Source organism: Colobus angolensis, unplaced genomic scaffold, assembly GCF_000951035.1.
Source record: "Colobus angolensis palliatus isolate OR3802 unplaced genomic scaffold, Cang.pa_1.0 Scaffold42, whole genome shotgun sequence".
In the NCBI taxonomy this organism is placed as follows: domain Eukaryota; kingdom Metazoa; phylum Chordata; class Mammalia; order Primates; family Cercopithecidae; genus Colobus; species Colobus angolensis.
Window position 1 is genome coordinate 10,761,369 of NW_012117599.1, and position 11,166 is coordinate 10,772,534.

The window sequence follows — 11,166 nt, forward strand, 5'->3', positions numbered from 1 at the left end:
CCGAGCTGGCGCCACTGCACTCCAGTCTGGGCGACAGAGAGAGACTCCGTCTCAAAAAAAAAAAAAAAAAAGTACCTACCTTCAAGGTTTGTTGTAAGAGGTAGAGATCATGTGTTAAAAGCATCTCCCCCAGTGCCTGACATGTTATACCTAATAAATTGTAGTAATTAATAAATGACAGTGGCCATTATTAAAAGTTTATCTTCAAACAGAAAAAAAGTATACACTTCTTATAGTGTATATGTATTTTATACACTTACTATCCTTTCTGCATAAATGTTGCCAAAGTTGATGTCTTAAAGAAATTTTAATGAGTTAAATAAAAGTGTCCCAATAACAGTCAACTTTATAGAAGTAGAAAAACTACCATCTTAAGAATATGCAAACTGCTGTTGTAAAATTTTAAGTGGATTGAGTTCATTACTTATGATCGAGGCAGTAAATACACAGTCACTAAACTGACTTAAATCTATTGCTTCCCAACGAAACCACAATGCCAGTTTATATACAGAAAGCTATATGCTGATGATTGCTTCTGTCAAAGTGTAATGGTAAATAAAATATTTTGGCACCCTTTAATTGCTCAGAGACACCAGGAGCAGATTATTTAATTATTTTATTGGTCTATAGATTCATGAGGAATTCCTGAGCTCCTCTGGCACTATAATATTATTTTCCTTAACAAAATCATCAAAAACAACAAACCACAGCAAACTTACTCCTACAGATAGGCAGCATTCAGAAATCCACTTGCTGTTATCCATTTGCTCATAATAACATGAATTTCCTTTCTTTTTTTTAATTCAGGGTTTCTCAGTTCTCCTTTTGTCACCCCGTGTTAACTAACCAGCTAAGCTTTCACAGGGACAATTCCTTCCCGTATCAGGAATTTGAAGCATATCATGAACAATCAACCAAATCAGGAAGCTCAGTTACTCAGCTGAGAAGCACTCAGGTGGGCCAGGGATGAAGAGTAAATATTTTCTAACTCCACCATTGGTGAATCTGGGCTATTTTGTTTCACTTAACTATTGTTCATATCAATATATTTTTCTCCCATTCATTATGCTACTCAAATTTTGCAATAAACCTATATAGATTATTTTACAGATGAGAAAAGTCACTGATAGAAACTTTTAGGATCGTTTTCTCTAAACACGATGTCTTCGTTTTCTGATTTACCTGAGATTTTCCATCTGTAGCATTGCAGAAACACATTGATTTCTTCTCTTGCTTAGGAAATTAGTACCTCAGAAAGGAAAATCTTCTATATCTGGGCTCCTCCTATTTAATCAGTGAAACAAATTTTCATGTGGCCGATCAGTATTTAAAAAAAAAAAGAATTTCAGATTCTTGCTTTTTGGAACCCATTATCCACTGCTAAGATTAGGTAGAAACATTTGTTTCCTAGCCAACCAATAGATTTTTTTTCTAAATAGTTCCCTTTGTCTTTGGAAATATTCATAAGGATATAGACCACCATTAGAAAAAAACGCTTCAGGTATTTGGATATGTGTAGGGGCCAAAATCCTCGGCCAGCAGGAGCTTCTTCTACCTTTCTGTCAACATTTTCAGGTGGAGAGAAAAACAGTATTTTTTAGCATCAGATATAGGAATGATGCCATTTTCAGTATCAACAGTAGGAAAGATAACACCACAATGCAATTGGTTGCCCTTAGGCTTGCTGACACCTGCGCTAGTCTCTGGGCTCCCGTCCAGGAAATAGAGGCTGGTCTCAGAGGTGGGGTCCTAGGACCACAACCTGTCCTCAGCTGGCGATGAGCTCTACCAGACAGAGCGATAGAAAAACATGTTGGTGTGTGAGAGAAACTATCCTTTCCCAAACTTCTCCTTGCAACCCACTATCCAATATTAAAAAGACAAGAACTGAAAGCTGGGATCTCTGGGTTTTAGTTCTGACTTTGTCCCTTCAGTGATGTTATTTGAACTTTCTGAGTTCAAAGAACCTCATCAGCAATAGAGACAAAGGTCATCAGAGAGCTGCACACAAGAATCTGAGACCATATCCAAGCTTACAGGCATTCACCAAACCACAACACTTCACAGTTTATGTGAAGACTTTTCTATCCATAGCTCATTGGATTTCTCCAAACTCTAAATGATGAAGTTCAGGGATGAGGGAATTAAGGATAATAGTTTATAGGCCAGATAGAGGTAGCCTTGCCACTTCTTAATTCTATGATAATAATAATTACATCTAATCATCAATATTTTAAGGTCTATGTTCTAAATCCTTTGTAAGCATTAACTCACTTAATCCTCGTAACAGGTTTAATTTTAATTTCTTTCACATTTAACTTTTTATTTTGAAATACTTTCTGACTTACAGAAAATCTAAATAATACCAGTTGTCCATATTTCCCAAATATCACCACTTTCCTGTGTTTGCTTTATCATTCCTCAACTGTTTATGCTTCCTCCTGAACTGTCAGAAAGCAAGTGACATACAACATACCCCTTTAAAAACCCTAAATACTTCATTTTGTGTTTCCTAAGAGCAGAAACATTGTCTTATGTAGCCAGAGTACAGCTATCATAATTAGGGAAATAGCATAATTAAGGAAATAGATAATAATATTATCTAATCTCAGTTTATTAGAATTTCACCAATTATCCAACTAACGTCCTTTAAGCAAAAAACAAACCAGAAACCCCACATTCCATTCAGGATCCAATCCAGAATCATGTGTGCTAGTTAGCTGTCATGTTTCTTTAGCCTATTTAATCTGAAACAGTTCCTCTGTGTACTGGTTACATGACATTAACATTTTTGCAGAATTCAAACTATTTGTTTTGTTAAATGTTCCTCAGTTTGGGCTCATCTGTTGTTTCCCGCATGATCAGAGTTAGATTAAATTTGGGTTATGCTTTTTATCCTGTACCTTTATCTTTGTCACCAGGAAGGCCACTGAGTGTTACGTTCCTCTCAGTGCTTACTTTGCAAAAGGCTATGTTTGTTTGTTCCAATCCTGATTAGATTAACTGGTTGCTTGGTCAAGGTGGTACCTACCAGTTTGCCCCACTGTGAAGTTACTAGTTCATTCCTTTCAAATTAAAAGGTAATGTATGTGGACATACTTGGCGGCTGTCTCAAAGAGAAACAGAAAGAAACAGTCACTGCTAGTTTTAGCCATCATTTATGGTTCCACCAGCAACGCTGGTGATTTTCTACTTCCATTGCTCCTTTGCACTTTGTGGTTGGTGTTTTGCTATAAAGAAGAGGTTTTGTTTGTTTGTTTGTTTGTTTGTTTTGTTTTGTTTTGTTTGAGACAGTTTTGCTCTGTCACCCAGGCTGGAGTACAGTGGTGCGATCTTGGCTCACTGCAACCTCCCACCTCCTGGGTTCAAGTGATTCTCCTGCCTCAGCCTCCCAAGTAGCCGGGATCACAGGCATACATGCACCATCACACCCAGCTAATTTTTGTATTTTTAGTAGAGATGGGGTTTCACCATGTTGGCCAGGCTATTCTCGAACTCCTGACCTCAAGTAATCCACCTGCCTCAGCCTCCCAAAGTGCTAGGATTACAGGCATGAGCCACTGTGTCCCCGCCATGTGCAAGTGCTTTTGGTCACCCTTTAAAGATGAGTTCAGTTCTAGAATTTGTGGATACAGATGTTAATAATGGAACAGGTGTCTGCTCTTACTATCTTGTATATTTTCCAGGAAAGAGAGTAAGCCAAACATACCCCCCTAACCAATCACACAGGAGACCCTATTTCTAGTTAGTCACTTCCAGCTCCTCCACACCAACAGCCTCCAGTCAGGGCATGCCTGGAGCCTTCCCTCCCCTCTTTCCACCAAGGAGGTTTCCCACTCCTCTGCCTGCCTTTGAGTCTCTGCCAACACAAGTGATGGTGGCCAACTCCCTTGCTATGGCAAGCTCTGAACAAACACCCTTCGTTTGTTCTTATTTTAGTGGTTTTTGTTTATTTCCACACAGGGAGAAGGGAGACAAATCAGAAAGTTACCAGAAGGACACCTCGCTCCACTCCAAGACCTTGAGAGGCTTTCACGATGGGCTAAAGAGTAGTCGAGAATTTTCCATTTTAAAAATAGTGCTAAGAGAACAAACAACCCATATGCGATGTTTCCTTGAGTACCTTTTCAAAGACCTCTCCCTAACAAGCTAGCAATATAACTAATTAAAACCCACCTCAACTGCTGGGTAATTTTCCCTTGATTAGCCCTGCAATTTGTTATACATCTCTCACAAAACCCTCATCACTCTAAGGTGAAGCAGTCTGTACTGATGCACAATTACAGCAGAGTTGAAAACACCATTCCATTTCAGAAGTCTAAATCCTACAGCAATTTAAATTTTTTTTCAGTCAATGATAGAACTGGTATAAAACAGCTTTAGTTATAGAAACTAATGGATAATAATGACGCTAATTTAAGAGACATCAGAAGCACGAATACAAAGTAGAAATTTTGAACTAAATTAAAAAAAAAAAAACCTTACACAGTTTTTTAAAAGTAGTACTAGATTGTTTCGTATTTCTCTTGTTCAGCTCAAGTTATTCCCCCCAACATACTTCTAGGTCTCCAACACAGCTTAAAATCAATACATGCTTCCCAAGAGTATTCTTACATGATTGCAATTGATCGTAAGTTATATATTAAATAGCACAATTTAGATATCCATAAATGTCTTTGTTGTTGTTGTTGTTGTTGTTTTGAGACAGAGTCTCGCTCTGTCACCCAGGCTGGAGTGCAGTGGTGCGATCTCGGCTCACTGCAAGCTCCGCCTCCCGGGTTCACACCATTCTCCCGCTTCAGCCTCCCGAGTAGCTGGGACTACAGGCGCCCACCACCACGCCCAGCTAATTTTGTCTTTGTATTTTTAGTAGAGATGGAGTTTCACCATGTTAGCCAGGATGGTCTCGATCTCCTGACATTATGATCCACCTGCCTCAGCCTCCCAAAGTGTTGGGATTACAGGCATGAGCCACCACGCCAGGCCTAGATAGCCATAAATTTCTTCATTCAAAAGATAAACAAAAGTGAAAAAAAAACCCAAAGTAAACTGCATTACATTACATGCAAGAAATAATTTTTAAATTTTTGAGTGACTTGACTAAGGAAACTAATTATCTTGTGACATGTAGAAATGTTAGAGAGATGGAATCAATTTCTTCTACCCTTTTAGTTCAGCTTAACTTACGGTGGCAGTATTGATGAGACATAATGAATAATTTGTTCTGAAAAGGTTAGCACTTTTTAAAATGTGCCCTTTTGTTTTATAGTTTACATGCTGATAATGTTTTGAAGGTTGTCCCCTCTGAATCTCATGTTGAAATTTAATCCTTCGTGGTAGAGGTGGGGCCTGGTAGGAGGGTTTTGGGACATGGTGACAGATCCCTCTTGTTGGGTGCTGTCCTCTGATAGTGAGTGAATTCTCAAGAGATCTGGTTGTTTAGAAGTGTGCCGCATCTTCCCCAGCTCTCTCTCTTGCTCCTGGTCTGGCCATGTGATGCACCCACCCTGCTTAACCTTCTGTCATGAGTAAAAGCTCCCTGAAGCTTCCCCTGAAGCTGAGCAGATGCTGATGCCAGGCTTCTACAGCCTGCAGAATCGCGAGCCAGTAAACCTCTTTTGTTTATAAATTGCCCAGCCTCAGGCATTTATTTACAGCAATGCAAGGATGGTCTGACACACATGGGTGGTGGAGGATGCTCCGGATGCTCCTATCTATGAGTCATTGAGAGATGATAAGAGGAAAAATGCATATACCTTCATGATTTTATTACTGTTGGGAATGGTAATGTCCATGGAAGAATGCTCTAGAAGTCACAGTCCAAACATGTCAGTGTAGGCTGGCCACGTGCAGGCAGGTTCTTGGGGCCACAGGCCTCTATGTGTGGCCAGGGGCTTTGGGGTGCTCAAGGCCCTCTTGAAAGGGCTGGTGGAGTCAGATTTATTATTTTTGTAATATTACTAAGTGTTATTTGCCTTTTTCACTTGCTATCTCTTGTGAGGCAACGTGGATTTTCTCAAGGTTGTGGCATGTGATGCTGCAGCAGAGTGACTGCACATGCAGCCATGAGGATCTACCAGTTTTTTTAAGCCAGACATTAAAAGAGTTTGCAAAAATGAGAAATGATGTGAGTCATCTCTTGAGATTTAAAAAAATAGAGTGACTTTTCCGCCAAAATATGTGCTTTCAGTTAGCATGTGCAGTATTCCTCCTATAAACTTGGTTTTGCTTTTAGAGGTTTCAGTAACCTGCAGAAATGGTCCATCACTGTTTGAAAATAGTCAATGGAAAATTCCAGAAATAAACAATTTCTGAGTGTTAAATTGTGCACTGTTCCAAGTGGTGTGATGAAATCTTTGCTGCACCACTGTCTTGCCCAGGATGTGAATCCTCCCTTTGTCCAATGCATTCACGTTTGTCTCTGCCACCTGCCCCCTGGCCACTCAGCTATCTCAGCGATCAGATACACCGTCTCAGTATTGCAGTATTTTTGTGCAAGAAACCATTATTTTACTTCATAATGGCCCCAAAGGACAAGAGTGGTGATGCTGGCAATTTGGATATGCCAAAGAGAAAGCTATAAATTTATTCCTTTAAGCAAAAGTCTGATTTACTAAGAAAAAAATTAGATGCTGAGGTTGCTGAGCTCTGCAGTAAGGATGAATCTTCTATCCATGAAATTCCAATGAAGAAAAAAATTGTACTGGCTTTACTGTCACATCTCAAACTGCAGAAGTTATGGCCACAGTGAGTGCTAGGTGCTTAGTTAAGGTGAAAAAGTCATTAAACTTGTGAGTGGAAGACACAAAGGGAAACATGTTGGGACTGACAGTCATCGGGTTCTGTATTTTCCTTGGTTTCAGGCATCCACTGGGGGTCTTGAAACAGATCTCCCACCAAGATGGCAAGGCTACTGTAATAGCTTATTTTTGCTATTTTTAAATGAATTATTTTTAAAATTTCCCACTTTTGATTTCAAATACAATAAATATCAATAGATAATGCTGATGAAGCCCACATAAATGAAAGTTCTTCGGGGGCCGCGGGCGATGGCTCAGGCCTGTAATCCCAGCACTTTGGGAGGCTGAGGCAGGTGGGTCTGTTGAGGCCAAGAGTTTGAGACCAGTCTGGCCGTCACGGTGAAACCCCGTCTCTACTAAAACTGCAAAAATTAGCCGGGCGTGTGGCTCTCATCTGTAATCCCAGCTACTCCAGAGGCTGAGGCAGGAGAATCGCTTGAACTCCGGAGGCAGAGGTTGCAGTGAGCCGAAATTGCGCCACTGCACTCCAGCCTGGGTGACAGAGTGAGACTCCATCACACATACACACACACACGAGATAAATTTTAAAAATTAAAAATAAACACATTAAAGTTCTTTGGGATCCTCAGTGGTTTTTAAAAGTGGAAAGGAGTCCTGAGATGAAAAAGTTTAAGAACCACTGTAGTGCAGGATTGGAGCACGTTTTTCCATGAAAATGTTCTAAAATGTGGCCAGGATGCTCAGCTCCTCCATAATAGCCAGAGCTCCACAGTCTCCGTTCAGCTTGAAAAAGGCCCTCAGTAATTGCCTTCCCCTGCCTGTGAGGTTCACATGCAGTGGCTGTCTTGCAGCTCCCTCTTCCAGCTCGCACCTGTCCCCACACTCCTTGCACAGGGTCTTCCTGCCCGGCACCTGCCTGCTCCTCCCTGCCTGGTGTCTGCCTTCTGCCTCCTTGATCCCGTTTCTTCTCAACCTTCTGGTCTCAATGAAGCGGGAAGTAGGGTGTGCGATGGGGGTGTGGCTCCCTTGTTCAGTGCCCCGCTGCTCAAACCTCTAGGGAAGCATACAGACAGGCAGGCTGTTGGGCTCCGACCCCACAACCCCACGGATGTACTAGTCTAAGGGTGCATGTTTACAGCTGAAACCCCAGTAGACGTGTGTTACAGGATACTCTTTTAGCTCAGCCTTCCATAGGCGGCTGTGTTAGCTCAATTAGACCCCTGCCTTATTGCAAAGACAGAGGGCTTTCTGTATCCTGGGGTTTTTGCCTTGGTGTACCACAAGAAATGGATCACGTGCAGGCGTGGCGAATGAGTTTAAGTAGCTCTCAGCAGATGGAGAAGCCAGAAGGGAGATGGTTTTCCCCTGGAGTCAGGTCCCTAGGAGGCCCGGGGCTCTCCCAAGCGCCCAAACTCTGCATGGTTCTGCGGGTGGATGGTCTGTTGGCCTGCCAGTGCCTGTTGGTGCCTGTTGGTGCCTTCCTCTCGACATCCAGCGGTCAGTGTGTTCCTGCGCTGATGTACTTCTCTCGACCGCCGGCCGCCTGTGTGTCTGCCTGCTAGGCTCGCAGGGTTATTATAGGCACAGGATGGGGGCGTGGCAGGCCAGGGTGGTCTTGGGAAATGCAACATTTGGGCAGGAAAACAAAATGCCTGTCCTCACCTAGGTCCTGAGCACAGGCCCGGGGGTGGATCCCTAGACCGGACCACACCCTTCCCCACTTACATATCATTTAAAGGGACCACTTTTTTCCCTTCCCATCACTTCCCTTACCCGCTTCCGTATCATCAGCTTAAATCTCATTTTCTCAAAGAAAGCTTACTGATACCCCAGACCGATCATGTTAAGTTCTTTTGAAATACAACGTCAAGGCATACAGTATTTTTTCTTGTTGTTGCATTTAACAAAACTGTAACTACATTCAGGAAATATTTATGGAGTGTCTTCTATATGCTAGGACCTATTTCAGATGCTGGAAAACAGCAGTGAAAAATACGATTAAAAAAAAAATCCCAGGCCGGGCGCGATGGCTCACGCCTGTAATCCTAGCACTTTGGGAGGCTGAGGCAGGTGGATCACGAGGTCAGGAGATCGAGACCATCCTGGCTAACACCGTGAAACCCCGTCTCTACTAAAAATACAAAAAACTAGCCGGGCGAGGTGGCGGGCGCCTGTGGTCTCAGCTACTCGGGAGGCTGAGGCAGGAGAATGGCGTGAACCCGACTTTGGATCCAGTGTGCTGAGAAACATCTCATGCAGTGAGCCGAGATCGCGCCACTGCACTCCAGCCTGGGTGACAGAGACAGACTCCGTCTCCGTCTCAAAAAAAAAAAAAAAAAAAATCCCAGGTTTCATAGGGTTGACCTTGTGTGGGGTGAAGAGGAGATAGATAGACAATAAGCACATTTATACCTGAATTATATAGTTACATTAGGTGATGATAAGAGCTACAGAGAAAAATAAGACAGAGAATGCTGGGAGTGGGAGTTTTGCTATTTTTAAAGGGCTGTTCAAGGAAATCCTTGCTGAAAAGATGAATGAGAAAATCCAATTGGATCAAGCCCCAGGATATCAGGAGAAGAAGGAATAGCAAGAAGCAATGATAATATAGGTGAGCTATTTATTAAATATTTTAAGGCAGTAAATACTTTTAAAGTATAATTACATATATTCTTTGACATCTCTTTCCCTGCTTGAATCAATAATAGCGAGGATGTCATCCGTTGTGTTCTGTGTTCTGTAAATATTTGTTAGGCGAATGCTGAATGATCAGTGCTAGCTCTGCCTCTTCACCTGACATTCATGAGGTAGCTTCCATCTAAGTACACTGTCCTCTTGCTTGTAAAATCTGGCTGCCCTTGCTTTAGTTTCGTTCCCTCAACCTACCCTGCAAATGGAGGCTTCCCTCAGTAGGGAGAGGCTTGGCCTGTTTGGCTCCTCAGTGGGACAGCAGGATACCAGCCCGCTCCTGAGATGATGTCTCCCTGTCTAGGGGCACCTACTGACCTCTTCCAAAGGCCAGATCCAGGAGTGTGTCTGCCCACTGGGCGCCTAGAACTCCTCAGGCTTTGACTGTGGTCAAACTCACCCCAACCTCCTTCTCCTCTAGTAAGCCCTGTCTCTGAGTTTAATGGACAGTGTTTGCAATCCAGAGGGAAGATGCGTGTTAACTGTTACCCATGTGTGCTCATTGTAGAAAAGTTGCCTGGGTGCCTTTACCAATGGGCATAGGTTTGACTTAATAAAGCTTGACTTGAAAACAAAATCTGAAAATAGCCTGGAATGTATAGGCTTGGGCCCTTGAAACTCTAAAATTAGCAATATTCTATGTCTTCAGCATGGAATATGGTTTGGCATTGATAGAAAATGAAACAGTGATGGACACCAGCAGTGATGTTAGAGATCACCTGACGCATGGACCATACTGAGTTTTAATTTATCCACAGCTCACAAGAGTGGAAAGAATATGAAAGGCAGGTCAGGATATAGCTTAGTTAATAGCATCATCTTCCAACTAGCTGCCCAATCTAAGAAGCCAGGAGTCAGAGGATATGTACACATCACTTTATTTCTAATAGCTAACTAAATCCTTTGAACCCTGTATTCACAAAATCTATTTAATATATTCTTTTATTTATTTATTTTTTTGAGACAGAATCTCACTCTGTCAACCAGGCTGGAGTGCAGTGGCACCATCTTGGCTCACTGCAACCTCCACCTCCCAGGTTCAAGTGATTCTCCTGCCTCAGCCTCCTGAGTAGCTGGGATTACAGGCGCACACCACCATACCTGGCTAAGTTTTGTATTTTTAGTAGAGATGCGTTGGTTGGCCAGGCTGGTCTCGAACTCCTGACCTCAGGTTATCCACCCACCTTGGCCTCCCAAAGTGCTGGGATTACAAGCGTGAGCCACCACACCCAGCCAATTTAACATATTCTTGAAAAGAGTATTTTCCTAATGCTTTGGGTGAGATTCTTATTCAACTTGCACTAAAATTATTATATGGGACAGTCTCCATGCCTATAATTTCTCCTCAATTCAATCCACCCCTCATGGCCACCATGTTATGCTTCTAAAACTTAACAATAATACACACACACACACACACACACACACATACATGCACGTGCACACGTAAGTTTATCTATCTCTATGCATAGATATATCTATATATAAGCATATCGATGTACAGATTTACCAATCCACTCTCTCCTCTTTAAAACTTTCTTTGAATCTCTGTTAGCTTCAGAACAAAAACTAAACACTTTCAAAGTGATATTCATCTGCTAGTTCAAAATTCATTTTCCAGCCACATTTTTGCCATTTCTCATAAATTTTCTATATTGGAAAAATAACCATATTGGTTATCTCTCAAACAGAATACAGTTGATCCTTGACCACAAAA